This window comes from Pelodiscus sinensis, chromosome 3, assembly GCF_052426305.1.
Source record: "Pelodiscus sinensis isolate ZL-2025 chromosome 3, ASM5242630v1, whole genome shotgun sequence".
Taxonomy (NCBI): Eukaryota; Metazoa; Chordata; order Testudines; family Trionychidae; genus Pelodiscus; species Pelodiscus sinensis.
The window spans coordinates 76175153-76190149 of NC_143054.1; the positions used below are offsets into that span (position 1 = coordinate 76175153).

General features: G+C 40.0%; 1 pseudogene; it reads left to right on the plus strand.

Moving 5' to 3' along the window:
- The first annotated feature begins 379 nt into the window (after positions 1-379).
- On the plus strand, positions 380-1692 carry LOC149524660 (uncharacterized; annotated as a pseudogene).
- The last annotated feature ends 13305 nt before the right edge of the window (positions 1693-14997 follow it).

Sequence of the window (14997 nt, forward strand, 5' to 3'; positions counted from 1 at the left end):
CCTTTCAAGTAGGAATAAGAAATGCTCCGGAAAAGGCTTTATTTTCCGGAGAATAACGTCTAGACTGGCGCTTTTCTCCGGCTTTTCCCCAAGCCGGAAAAAAGCGGAAGCCATGTTAATGCAAATGCCACGGGGGATATTTAAATCCCCCACAGATTTGCCTATTCCAACGTACTACATTAGCATTCCTTTTCCAGAAGGGATGCCAATGTAGATGTAGCCAGAATGTTTCCACCAACGTGCACAGGCAGAAATTGTGGAAAAACAACATTGCTTGCCTCATAAACTCAATCGTGCAGGACGCAATGCCATCCACAGCCTCAGAAACAACTCTGACATTAAAATCAAAGAGGCTGATAAAGGACGTGCAGTTGTCAACATGAACAGGTCTGACTACCAAAAGGACGCTGCCAGACAACGCTCCAATACCAAATTCTACAGGCCACTTCCCTCAGATCCCACTGAAGAATACACTAAGAAACTGCACCATCTGCTCAGGACACTCCCTAAACAAGCACAGGAACAAATCAACATACCCTTAGAGCCCTGACCAGGGTTATTCTATCTACTACCCAAAATCCACAAACCTGGAAATCCTGGATGCTCCATCATTTCGGGCATTGGCACTCTCACTGAAGGACTGTCTGGATATGTGGACTCTCTACTCAGACTCTACGCCACCAGCACTCCCAGCTATCTCCGTGACACCACTGATTTCCTGAGAAAACTACAATGCATTGGTGATCTTCCAGAAAACACCATCCTAAGCACCATGGATGTACAGGCTCTCTACACAAACATCCCACACATAGATGGAATACAAGCTGTCAGGAACAGTATTCCTGATGATGCCACAGCACAACTGAGGGCTGAGCTCTGTGACTTTATCCTCACACACAATTATTTCAGATTTGGTGACAATATATACCTCCAGACTAGTGGCACCGCTATGGGCACTCACATGGCCCCACAATATGTCATTTTTAAGGCTGACCTAGAACAACGCTTCCTCAGCTCTCGTCTACTCACTCCCTTTACCTAACTACGCTACATTGATGACATCTTCATCATCTGGACCCATGGGAAAGAAACTCTGGAAGAATTCCACCACGATTTCAACAGCTTCCAACCCACCATCAACCTCAGCCTGGACTAGTCTAAACAGGAGGTCCACTTTCTGGACACCGCTGTGCAACTAATTGAAGATCACATAAACACCTCCCTATACCAAGAACCTACCAACTGCTATGCCTACCTTCATGCCTCCAGCTTCCATCCCGGACACACCACATGATCCACTGTCTACAACCAGGCACTGAGGTACAACCACATTTGTTCCAACCCCTCAGACAGAGACCAACACCTACAAGATCTTCACCAAGCATTCCTGAAACTACGATACCCACACGAGGAAGTAAGGAGACAGATTAACAGAGCCAGTCATGTACCCAGAAGCCTCCTGCTGCGGGACAAGCCCAACCCATCCTAGACAATGATCCCTCACTTTCACAGGCATTGGGTGGCAGGCCAGTCCTCGCCCACAGACAACCCGCCAACCTGAAGCATATTCTCACCAGCAACTGTACACCGCACCATAGTAACTCTAACTCAGGAACCAATCCATGCAACAAACCTCGGTGCCAACTCTACCCACATATCTACACCAACAACACCATCACAGGACCTTACCAGATCAGCAACACCATCACTGGTTCATTCACCTGCACATCTACCAATGTAATATATGCCATCATGTGCTAACAATGCCCCTCTGCTATATTCATTGGCCAGACTGGACAGTTCCAATATAAAAGAATAAATCGACACAAATCAGATATTAGGAATGGCTATATACAAAAACCTGTAGGAGAACACTTCAGTCTCCCTGAACACACAATAGCAGATCCAAAGGTAGCCATCCTGCAGCAAAAAAACTTCAAGACCAGACTCCAAAGAAAACTGCTGAGCTATAGATCATCTGCATGTTTGACACCATCAGCTCAGGATTAAACAAAGACTGTGAATGGCTAGCTAACTACAAAAGCAGCTTTTCCTCTCTTGGTGTTCATACTCCAGATCAGCTACTAGAAGTGGGCCTCATCCTCCCTGATTGAATTTACCTTGTTATCTCTAGCCTGATTCTTGCCTGCATATTTATACCTGCCTATGGATATTTCCACTACATGCAAAGCAGGTCTTTGCCCATGAAAGCTTATGCTCCAATACATCTGTTAGTCTATAAGGGGCTACAGGACTCCTTGTTGATTTTCCACATTGTACAGTATCAGCAGAGTTTAAACCCTAAACTTTCAGCACTTAAGCTACATGACTGAATAGTTTGGATAGCAACAGCAGAACTAGGTTTTCCCAGATTGGGGCTGAAACCCTGGGTCCAGGTTCTGGGACTTAAGAGCAGTCAGGATGAGTCCAACCAGTTCCAGATTTCTCGCCCTGCCCTGCCCTGCCCTGCCCTGCCCTGCCCTGCACCCAACCTAAGAATTCAGGGGCATCCTGGGGTATGTGGTAGGCCAGGGGAGTGGTTGCACAGAACCTGATCCCACTCTCACTCTTTCTCCCCTGCCATATCAACAGGAGGTGGTGGTTTCCTGCCCAATGTGGTGCCCCCTGACAAGGGCATGGACCACTGAAGATATGTGCTAGGACCAGCAGAAACCAGGTCTTGCTGTCTTCCCACAAACTCCCTACTATACATGCTCCAGCAACTTCCATCTGTTCCTAATGTAATGTGTACTACTGGTACTTTAGCAGCATAAGCCCAGCGTTAGAGAGGTTTTGTTTATTTGTTATTTGTCGGGATGCCAACATTTTATAAGGAATGGAAATGATAGAAGAGAAATGGTGACTTTCACTCTTAATAGCTCACCAAAAGCTGAATGAAATGTAATGGGACAAAGAAAAGGCACTCCTTTGGTCTGAGGGTTATAACAAAAGTCTGCTACTAACAATGCAGGTGTGCAAAATCCTCAAAGACAAAACATATTTTACAATGGAACGTATTAGGCAACCTAAATATGCAGATCTTAAGCAGCGCTTCCTAGCCTGCCGTAAGTACAGTAAAAAAATGTTTTTTCTCTAAAACAATTTGAATGAAATCTTTCCTTTGATTTTTTTCAATCTTTTGCTCAACGTTTCTAAACAAAAAATTCTATTTAGATTGAAACTGACATTTCTAGTAAAAAATGGAATTGAAAACATTTTCCTGAAAAAAAGTACTACCAAATCAAAAAAGGAAGTAGGGGGAGGGAAAAGACTGTCACACCAAAGCTAAACAGCAGAGTAATAGTGGGCTGACGATCACTTGGTCAGATGCATGAAGTAGAAACTTCAATTTGGCAGGGATATATACACACATGCAGTGATGGGAATGTTATGTGGAGGATCTGTGCTAACCAGGACAATTCAATCAGAGTGGATGTGGCCCACTCCCAACAGTTGATAAGAGGGTGAGAATTCCACAAAAGGGGGGAAATTATTTTTTCAGTGAGCCAGTCACACCCAGTCTCTAGTCAGACCTAGTCAGATAATGTCAAGTTTACATATGAGTTCCAGCTGTTCAGTTTCATTTACAGTATGTTTTAGAAGTTTTTTCTTATGTTTGCTAACTTTCAAGTCTGTTATCAAGTGTCTAGGGAGGCTGAAGTTCTCTCCTACTGCTTTTTAAATATTACTGTTCTTGAAATCTCATTTGTGTCCATAGATTCTTTACACTTGATTTTTTGGGAAAGAGTCAACAAATCTTTTGTTAAGGGAAGACCAAGCCTCAACAATTTATTATTTTGTTGAGTGAGTCAACAAGTATGTGAATAAAGATGTTCCAGTCATTATACAGAATATTTGAATTTTCAGAAAACCTAGGACAACACACCAAAGGCTCTTACAGAAACTAGACACATAGCCATGGAATAAGATCCTCTCATCAATCATTAACTGGTTGAAAGATAGAAAATAAATGTCAGGAATAAATTCTCAGTTTTCACAATGAAAAGCAAAGAGTACTGGGATTTTCCGGGAATCCATACTGCGACCGATACTGTTCTCTCTGGAAAAGGAAGTGAATAATGACATGGCAAAGTTTACAGACGATACAAAATTATCTAAGTTCCAAACAGACTGACAGAAGTTACAGAGACATCTCCAAACTGAGTGATATGGCAACAAAATGCCAACAAAATGGCAAATGAAATTCAATGTTGATATGGGCAAAGGAATAAACTTTGAGGGAAATGATCTCATCTGTACATATACAATTATGGGTTCTAAAATATCTATTTTACCCAAGAAAGAGATAATAAAATCATATACGCACCAGTCAAAAAGGCTAACAAAATATTAAGAATAGTTAGGAATGGGATAGAAAATAGAACAGAAAATATCATAATGTTACTAAATAAATCCGTGATAAGGCCATATCTTGAATATTATATCAAGTTCTGGCCACTCGGTCTCAAAAAGTATGTGGCTGAACTGGAAAAAGTTGAGAGAAATGCACCAAAAATGATCAGGGATATGAAATGGCTTCCGAACAAGGAGAGAAACTAAAAAGAGACAACTAATGGAAGATACAATAGAGGTCTATAAATTAATGAATGGTGTGGAGAAAGTGAATAGAGAAGTGATATTTACCCCCTTCCCAGGGCACAAAAAATCAGGGCTCACACAACTAAATTAATAGGCAGCAGGTTTAATATAAATAAGAAGCAATGGAACGTTATGAAGACCAAAAGTATTACTGGGTTCAAAAAAGAACTGAGTAAGTTGATGAAGGTTAGGTTCATCATTGGCCATTAACCAAGATGGTCAGAGATGAAACACCATGATCCTGATAACCTTAACCCTCTGACTACCAAAAGTCAGGAGTAGAAGCTGGAGGTGGGTGACATGCCATAATTGTCTTGTTCTGTATTTTCTCCTTGAAATTCTGGTACAGGACACTCTAGGAGACGGACACTGGGTAAGATGGATCATGATCTGACTCAGAATGGCAACTCTCACATTCTAATTAAAATTAGTTTAAAACTTACTTTCTGGCAGGAAAATTTTTCAGTCAAAAAATTTCAACGAACTCTATTCTATCTCTAGTCAAGCTTCTATGAGAGCTTACCTGATTAAAGCTGGGTAACAGTTTGAGAATCTCGCTCTAAAGGAAAATCCACTACCTCTAGTCTGATCAGTGAGCAGATAGATGAGGTTGGTGGATGAATAGGTAGAATGGTCTTCTTCTTGGCTAAAACACTGTGGATATATCCAAGGACCTTTAGAGCCAAACATCTCAGGCTGCTACAGCTTGAGCCAAAGAGCCAAGGGTTTATAGCCATGGGCTGTAACAACTCGTATCCTTTGTGGATAAGCAAAGAGAGATAATTCTAAAACACATGCACTAGTGAGTTGCATAGTACTCCTGCCCTCCCTTTGCAGTATAGCCTCTCCACAAACTGCACTTTAGCTTAGAGGCTACAATAGTCTTTGTGAGCCCTTAAGCAGTGTCTCCCTATAGGAACAGGATGAGAAAAATCTTCCTAGACATGGGTCTTCTAGCCTTGCATACATCTTTTCCATCCCCATCCCCCTTCCTCCATGATACACAGCTATTTTGCAAGGAGTAGGGCTCATGGAGGAGATGCATATCCTCTTCATAGCACCCATTGTAGCAGTTTGCTCCTGAGTGCATAAAACAAAGTTGTAGGTGAGACTGCCACCAAATTAAAACAAGACAAACTCACAATTCCTGCATCACTATTCTATTGTCCATTCCCAAATAGAGGGTTAAGTACATGCCTCTGTAGATATATATTAAATGAGATAATATATTTTGCAACATTTCTTTACAATTCTTGGACCACAATGCACCATGGAATAGTAAAGAACCGAAGTATGTGCAATTCCACTTTAGTTCCATTTATCTGAGATAAGTTTGCAATTCATTTGGAAGTGATCTGTGCTTCTTATGCAGGAGAACGTTTGTTTTAAAAATGGTGCATCTAAATATGACAGAAGATCTAGCTGGTTTCAGCTAGAGTGCAATTTATCCAGTATACCAACAGCCTTGATATACACTCAACAGATGTGATGCTCTGTGGGATTTTGCAGTTCCTATGGAAATTTAGAATGGCCAAACATAGATAAGTCAGTCTAGATTTACACATTTCAAATTATGGTTTTCTGTAGACAAAAAAATGCATGGGCTTTCAGTTTCTTCAAACCTTCACAGAAAGCTTCTGACATAGTGGTTATATTAAATTTTCTGCCACCACATGCCAATTTAATCTTGCTGCCAGTTATGCCTTTTGGGTACTCAGCTGCAAATCCACATTGCCAAATGCTTGAAATCTACATGATTATAGAGGCTGTAGAGAAGTGACCTTCTGCAGTACAGCTATTTCTCATCTAAATAAAAGAGAATACTATGGGCAAATGATCACCTGTAGTGCCTACTCACATCTGCTCCATACAGGTGGCATGAACCATGAAATGTACTAGATAACTGTTCCAGTTGCTGAGAAGCTCACACATACAAATATTAGTACTGACTACCATAAATTCCCAAACCATTTTTATTACTACAATACATTTGACCAGTTACAGTCAGAATGTATTTGCATGTGCATTGCAAATTGGGGTTTAAAACAAACAACCCCCCGCCCCCGCCAGAACTATATAAGATTCTTTAGAATTTTAGTCTAGACTGCAAAAGTAAATTTCAGTCTGTTTTGGAATTCCCTCAGTTCTAGTAGGAAGTATTTGGGGCTTTCATCAAACTAATTACACAGTTATTCCCTATTTCATGTGTAAAGAAATTCTGACAATGTTAGTACTGCATTAACTAACATAGTTCATATTAAATGGATTTAAAATAGATAACCGATGGATATTAAAATATAATTATTAATTGGGAATCATCACCAAATGAAGTCATTTCAAGGGAAGGGGGAGGGGAGTTCCTCTGGAAACTGTTCTTGTTTCAATGCTAAATCCAAGGTCACACATCTACTGTATCAACACAGAAAGCAGATCACACTTCCATGATGGGGAACTATATCCTGGACAGCAGTAGCTTATAAAAATGAAGATAAGATCCCAAGGCTAGAAACTGAACTGAAGCAAGTTCAAAATGGAAATAAGGTGCATGTTTTGTTAACAATTAATAATTGTTACAATTAATCAGTGGAACAATTTACCAAAAAAAGAAGTCAGTCTGTCACTTGAAATCTTTCAATTAACATTAAACATCTTCCGAAAATGTATGCTATAGTTCAACCTAGTAGGGTTTGATGCAGGAATTACAGAGTGAAAATTCTGACCTGTGTTATTCAGCAGGTCAGACTAGATGGTAACAATCTCTTCTGGACCTAAAAATCTAGGACAACGAAATACTGCAGTATTTACAAGAAATCTCTCCATGGCCTCACTGAAATACAAAGAAGAGCTAACATGCTTAATCAAGAAAGAATTGACCAGGAATCCTTGAACTGTATTTGGTAGCATTACATTATTAGAGCTATGCTATATCTATTAGGCACCAAAGCCTTTACTAGCTCTGGGTACCACATTGCATAAAGGTAGTGTGTGGAGTTAAGAATGGATTCAGCCCAATCAGCAAGCTTCCCGTACTTCCCAGTCTCCTTGTCATGATGAGTAGTCCTCCTGCTGTACTGGACACAGAGACTGTGAATGTCACATGTCCTTTATGTGTCCTTGTTTTGTGAGATGCTGGTTGACTCAGTGACTTCTGATTACATGTTCTCAATATGCACTGGCAAGACTCTAGGTTATTTCATGGGCAGTTTCCCAAAGTAACGCCACTAAGTAGACCACTAATTGAATAACTCAATGTCTGTACAAATTTATACATATATTCCAAGGAAAAAAGAGCTCATTACAACTATACCAAATCATGAAGTTTAATCAATATATTCTAAACTAAATCAATGAGAACTGAAACTATAGCAATGATGTAAACAGGTAAAGTCAAAGCAATTGCACCTGATTATTAGCATATCTCAGAGTGTTCCAATTATTTCCACATTTGATATATATATATATATATATTCTAAAAAGTGCATCTTGTTTAACTGCTATTTATGTGTCTTTAAATTTTGTTTCATTAGTAGGCCTGAGTAAATAACATGTAATGAATAATCTGACAACTCTTCAGCTTCTTTCTATTTAAGTGATGATTTCACAAGCTTTACTGATCATCTAGCTTCATTAAAATAATATCTTTTTGAAATATTTTACTTTATCAATTATTTGAATAATTTTTATTCTTTCAAATATTTTAAATTTTAACTCGTTTGTCCAGTTTCAGTTGGCTGTAGTATTATTTTTGCTCCTGGACTGGATGAGCATGGAAGCATTTCTGGTGAAAATACTCATGAATGCAAATTTAAAGTTAGGTTTCTTCCAATTTTTACACATGAAGTTTTGGAGGTTCGCTTTTGCTGAATTTATCACAATATCTAAATAACATGGTGTCTGAAGGAAGCAAACAAAAGAAAATTTAATATGGCCAAAGCAAGTTAATTTGGAAAAATCATTGCCGAAATGTCTTGAAGTATTTATCCACTCCATAAATTTATACTTAATAGAGCTAGTTGAAAGGAGAAATCCCTTTCCACAAAATGCAATTATTTCTAAAAAGACAAAAAAAGTTAATATTCCAGAATATTTTCTTTCATAATAATATTATCATGATTCATTTTTATTTAAATAGAACTTTAAACATTAATATGTCTGTACAAGCTGTGGCATAATTATAATAAATTGTATTGCTAAAATTACTACATAGAAAAAAAATCACTTCATATGTATTTGCACCATGGAATCTGCAACACCACCAGAGACATCTTCCAAGTGATTTACTATAATTGAGCTCAACCCACCATGCCTGCTTTTGCTCTTCTGCGGCACTTTCCTAATACTGCAGTATATGCCACTAGATGATGGATAGCTGGATACTGAGTAAATATTTATCATCTTAAACAGATTACTTACCAATAGCTGACTGAAATGGAAACACTGTATTTTGTTGCTAGGAAAAGATAAGATTTCATCTAGATAGATAGATAGATAGATAGATAGATAGATAGATAGATAGATAGATAGATAGATAGATAGATAGATAGATAGATAGATAGATAGATAGATAGATAGATAGATAGATATTTTCTTGGTTTGGTCCTACAATAAGGAGAATTGTTACCATGGTTTAGTTAGTTACAGCTTGCTACTGCATCGAAATTCTGAAGAGAGAAAATAGGATAAAGACAAAGTAATAGCAAAAACAATAAATTCCACAGAGGTCTGGTGAAAGGTATTTATTAATGTACACAGAAATTTAAGAAGTAACTGGAGGGAATATAGGATTAATGGTTGGGATTCTACATGGATGCTAAGATGTTCAAGTGTCTATCTCATTGAAGCTACTTTGCAAGTCCCAGACAATATGAAGAGAAGTTTCCTAACAGTGAGGCAGACAAAACTAGTGCATAGTTTCCAAAAGCAAATAATAGAAGTTGGAGTCAACAGTAGATTAGGCAGGACTCTCTCTCACTCTCTCTGGGATCCCTTGAATCCAGAAAGATTTTCTCTTGGATGCCTAAAATTGATCAGTGCAAATATAAGAAATTAGGCCATTTCTGGCAAGGAACACTCGCTGGCAGTGGCTGCATATAAAGTCTCTATCTCCATCGCCGCTGACACCAGTGGTGCCAATGCAGGCCCAGGCATGCTTCTTATGTCTGGCTCTCTGATCTTCTTCATGGAGATGACGCTTATCTCAAAGTGCCATGCACCGTTCTTGATGGTGGTCCTCCCACGTGTCAGCGTCAATGTTGCACTTTACCAAGGTGTTCTTAAGGACACCTCTGTAGCACTTTCTCTGCCTGCCATGAGACTTAGTCCTGGTCCTCAGCTGAGTGTAGAAAATCTGTTTAGGTAAATGTGTGTCAGGCATCCTGACCATATGACCAGTCGATTGTAGCTGCTTATGCTGCAGGTATCAGCCTCTGTGAGGACACTAAGGTTGGTCTGTCTGTCCTGCCACGTGATGTCCAATATTCTACTCAGGTACCTTTGGTGGAATTTCTCCAGATCTTTAATATGACATCTATAGGGAGTCCAGGCTTCAGCTCTACATAGCAATGTAGGGATGACTACAGCTTTGTAGACATTGAACTTGGTCTCCGTCTTGACGTCACACCTCAATAAACATCCATAAGCAACACTGGCACTGGAGATTCGGTGGCAAATTTCTTCATCAATGTGAGCATAGCTGGACAGATAGCTTCTGAGATAAGGGAAGCTGTTGATATTCACCAGCTCTTGGTCGTCCATTGTGGTGTTTGGTTTAGATAACTGTATGGTGAGTGTTGGTTGAAAGAGAACCTTAGTCTTTCATGTATTGAGAGTCAGTCACAATCTGCAGTAGGCCTCAGCAAAAACATCAATGATTGCTTGGAGACCATCTTCTGAGGTGGCACTGACCTTGGAATCATCAGCGTACTGAAGTTCTACTATTGATATTGTTGTGATCTTGGTCTTGGCTCTGAAGTGGCCCAGATTGAAGAGGCTACCATCCATCTTGTAAGTTATTTTGACTCTGACTGAGAGATCACTTCCAATAACCTGGAGCATGGCTGACAACATAATATTAAATAGAATAGGTGCTATCACACATCCTTGTTTGACTCCAGTCCTTACATCAACTGGTTCAGTTGCGTTGCCATTGTTGAGTATCACAGCCTGCATATTGTTGTGTAAGAGATGTGCAATATTGATGAATATCGGTGGACAACCAAAATGTCACAGGATCTTCCAGAGGGCCTCACAGTTGACAGAATCAAATGCTTTAGTCAAATTGAAGAATGCCATTTACAGAGGCTGATGTTGCTCCCAATACTTCTCTTGTATTAGGCGGGCAGAAAAAAATCATATCAGTCATTCCTCGCCCTGGTAGGAAGCCTCACTGTGACTCCAGAAGGACTTCTTCAGTCAGTGAAAGGAGACGGTTCAGAAGGACTCAAGTGAGAATTTTACCTGCGGTTGAAAATAAGGAAATCCCTTGATAGTTTCTACAGTCCATCCTGTCACTGTTCTTAAAGATGGTCACTATGATCGTGTGTGTCAGGCCGCTTAGTATGGTTTCCTCTCTCCAGATCATTCGAAGGAGGGTGTATAGGCACGACAACAGGGATGGACCTCCTTGCTTGAATATCTCAGCTGGGATTCCGTCAGTGCTTGTGGCTTTGTGGTCTTTCACCCTTTTTGTGGCTGCTTGAATCTCACAGATGGAGGATTCACAATCCATATAGACAAAAACAGGTAGACTGGTGATCATGTTGAAAATGCTGTCGTCCACAGTTGCGTCACAGTTGAACAGGTGGCTGAAGTGTTTCTGCCACCAGCAACTGATGCCATCTTTGGTCTTAACAAACGATGTACTGTTTGCTGATTGTAGTGGAGTAACACCTGTTTTGATGGTCCATAAATTGCCCTTAACAGCACTGAAGAATTCATGACTGTTGTTGGAGGTGGCATAGGCCTGTATTTCCTTAACTTTGTCTCTCTACCAGTTGTTTTTAAGGACTCAAATTCTTTGTTGTACTTTAGCCTTGGCAAGCTTATAATCACGTTTCTTCTGCTGAGATGAGAAGTTGTTATGCTAGGCTTTGAATGTTCTACATTTAACATCATTTAGGTCTTGGATCTCCTTATCATTAGTATCAAACCAAACACTTGAGAATATTCTGTAGTTAATAATACTGCACTGTTTCCTTCTCCAGTTTCTGTAACTCAGAGGTTTGTTTGTTTTTGTCTTTTAAGAGTGCAACAATGCAGAATTATATCTTAGCCCAAAATACATTAAGCTGGATTGTGGCTGTAACTGTATAAAGCCATAATCAGTGCTATGGTGAACATGCTGATCTATAGGAGAATACCGAAAATATAGTGCCCTGTGCACTAAAAAGCTCTGAGAATACAGAGCCACAGCTACAACACCTCTGGCATACTTACTTATACTGATATTCTTAACAGATTAATTTGTTTTAGTATTAAGAAGTTCAGAAGTTTGTCCAGTTGAATGCTCTGATGAAAAAACAGAGATAATCCTGTTGAACTGTGAACATTTAGTGGCACAAGTATGAGCATTTTCTAAGATCCCCATTATGGGATTGTTCCTCAGATTATTCACTGGTTTCCTGGGCCATTAAACTCAGACACCTTTAAATGGGGTTAAAGGCTGTAATGGACCTTCTATCTGCATATTTCTTTACAGAGGCACATAAAAAAGCATACACTTGTGAATATTCATAAAATGTACATTGTGGTAACATATTTTACATCTTCACACTTCCAAAGACATGAAGATGTTTACCACAGAAGATAAATCTCATAACTGAGTACATTTCATGAAGATGTACAGCAACCATTTGCTTGTACTACTCCAATTATTATTCTGCTCACTCAGACATCACTAGAAATGCAGCCTGATATTATTTTTCATAAAGAAGTGGTATTTAGGAATAATAGCATGCACATGAAATCTGATTTTATTTTTATGCACATCTAAATTCCACTGCACAAAAACCCTGCAGTCAGCTATCATTATGATACCTGTTGGCTATCTTTTCCCCTTTATTGATGTGCACTAAGCACTTCTCAATGATGTTTTCATGGTTTGCAGAACATATCAGAACTTAGCTGAGAATGATTTCAAGAATAGACTACTGGGAATGTCAATGAGGTAAGGATATTTTTGACATATTATCTGCATTACTGAGCTTTATTTGATTTGCAAGATTAAAAGAGATTGAGTTGAAAAAAGCAGTGAGCTGCACTTTAATGGAACAATAGCCTGACATCAAAGATGTGTGTGATTTGAAAGACTGAATGGCAGCTGCTACAAGGAGATTATAAAAATCAGGATGAAGGGCTTTAATAGCATACTCCAAAATTTCAGCCTGGAACCCAAGTCTAGTTTTATTTTGCTTTCAGATCATATTATCAGCAAAAAGAATATGAACCCTCAGCAGTTAGACTGTCCACTTCTCTCCTTTCCATATTTTCTTCTAACAGAATAGTAATCCACAGTTGGCATCAGACTTTGAAATATCCTGCAAGAACAAAATTGTTGTTCTAGCAGTGATAGCTCTTGCTTTTAAAACATACTGTAATCTGTGGAGCAAGTTTAGTGGGATGAGGTTTATATTTTCAGGAAAATCAGCAGTCCAAGGATGGAGTTTCAGCTGCAAGAAAAGGTACCAAAAAGAAAAGGCATCATATAATTTTTGATTTATCTCCTTTCTGGGAAGATTCTCCCATAAACGATACATTCTACCTTACGCATATAACACCCTCTTTTCTCCCTGGGTTACTCGAGAGCAGGCCATTCTCACTTGTGTGCCTGAGGCACCTTCTGTTTTTAACATTAAAGGAGACCCTGAGTACCCCAGTGGTGATGTTGGATAGTTGGTGATCTTCTGTCTACTCCCTTGATGTAGTCCCTTGCTTCTAAAGGAATATATAATGGCAGTGCCTCCACTTGTCTAACCCCTGTACACACTTCATGGTATGACTTTAGGCCTCCAGGAATAAATTTATTCCAGTAATAATCTGGCTCTAACTCCAGAACAACAATTATAAATAATATACATCTAATTGATAAAATTAGAATTAACATACTTTTACTTAACAACTTCGAGAAATAGGATTTAACAGACTGAAAGTGAATAAAATTAATTAACAAAATACACAGAAATAAATTAAACTTATGCAACTGGCATATAGACTGCCACCATTTATCCCACCCCAGAGTGTGCACTCCTCCGGATCTCAGGCTATGACTAAACTACAAGCTTTTGTCAGAAAAAACTATGCAAAATGCTCTCCGCATTTTGCATAGCTTTTTCAGATTCTTTTGTTGGGCTGCGGACTGGACCTGATGACCTCCTGAGGTCTCTTCCAGCTCTATGATTCTAAGACGCTTTTCTGACATTTGGCCTGTCTAGCCTGGACCAAATGTCAGGAAACAAAAACCCTCTTTTGGAAGCCCCCATCTTCCTCGTGAAAGGAAGAATTCAGGGGCTTCCAAAAGAGCATGTTTGAATTTCCGCAGAAAAAAGCAGAAGCACAAACACATTCCCTGGACACAGCAGAGGTATCCCAAAAAGCCTCCACAGTGTAGACATAACCTCAGAGTCCCAGACACTTGTGTGGGTGCACTTGCAGATCTGCAGCTGGAGTGGAGACAGCACTGTGCATGTTTGTGTGTATTAGTCCAGGCAGCAACAACTGCAAAATTCTTCTGCCCCTGGAGTGGGCCCCACCAAAGGCCAGCAGCTCTGATTCACTGGACAGATCACTCTGGCTCTCTTTGGGTACGTCTAAACTACATGCCTCTGTCGGCAGAGGCTGTAGATTTGTTTGTTCAGCAAAGGCAAATGAAGCCGCGATTTAAATGATCGCGGCTTCATTTACATTTACATGGCTGCCGTGCTGAGCCGACACACAGCTGATAAGCTGTTTGTCGGCTCGCACCCTAGTCTGGACGTTCCCCCTGTCGACATCAAAGCCCTTTGTCGGCAGCCCCGGTAAACCTCATTCCAGGAGGAATAACGGGGCTGCCGACAAAGGGCTTTGATGTCGACAGGGGGAACGTCCAGACTAGCGTGCGAGCCAACAAACAGCTGATCAGCTGTGTGTCAGCTCAGCGCGGCAGCCATGTAAATGTAAATGAAGCTGCGATCATTTAAATCGCGGTTTCATTTGCCTTTGATGATCTGTCTAATCTACATGCCTCTGCCGACAGAGGCATGTAGTCTAGACACAGCCTTAGAAACCAGAATCAGTCTGTCTCCTGTGCTGTGTCCCAGGCATCACCTTTCCAAACAGCTAGGCTATGTCTACACTGGCGCAATCTTGCTCCAGAGCTATGCAAATGAGGCTAAGCGTGGAATATCGCTGAGCCTCATTTGCATA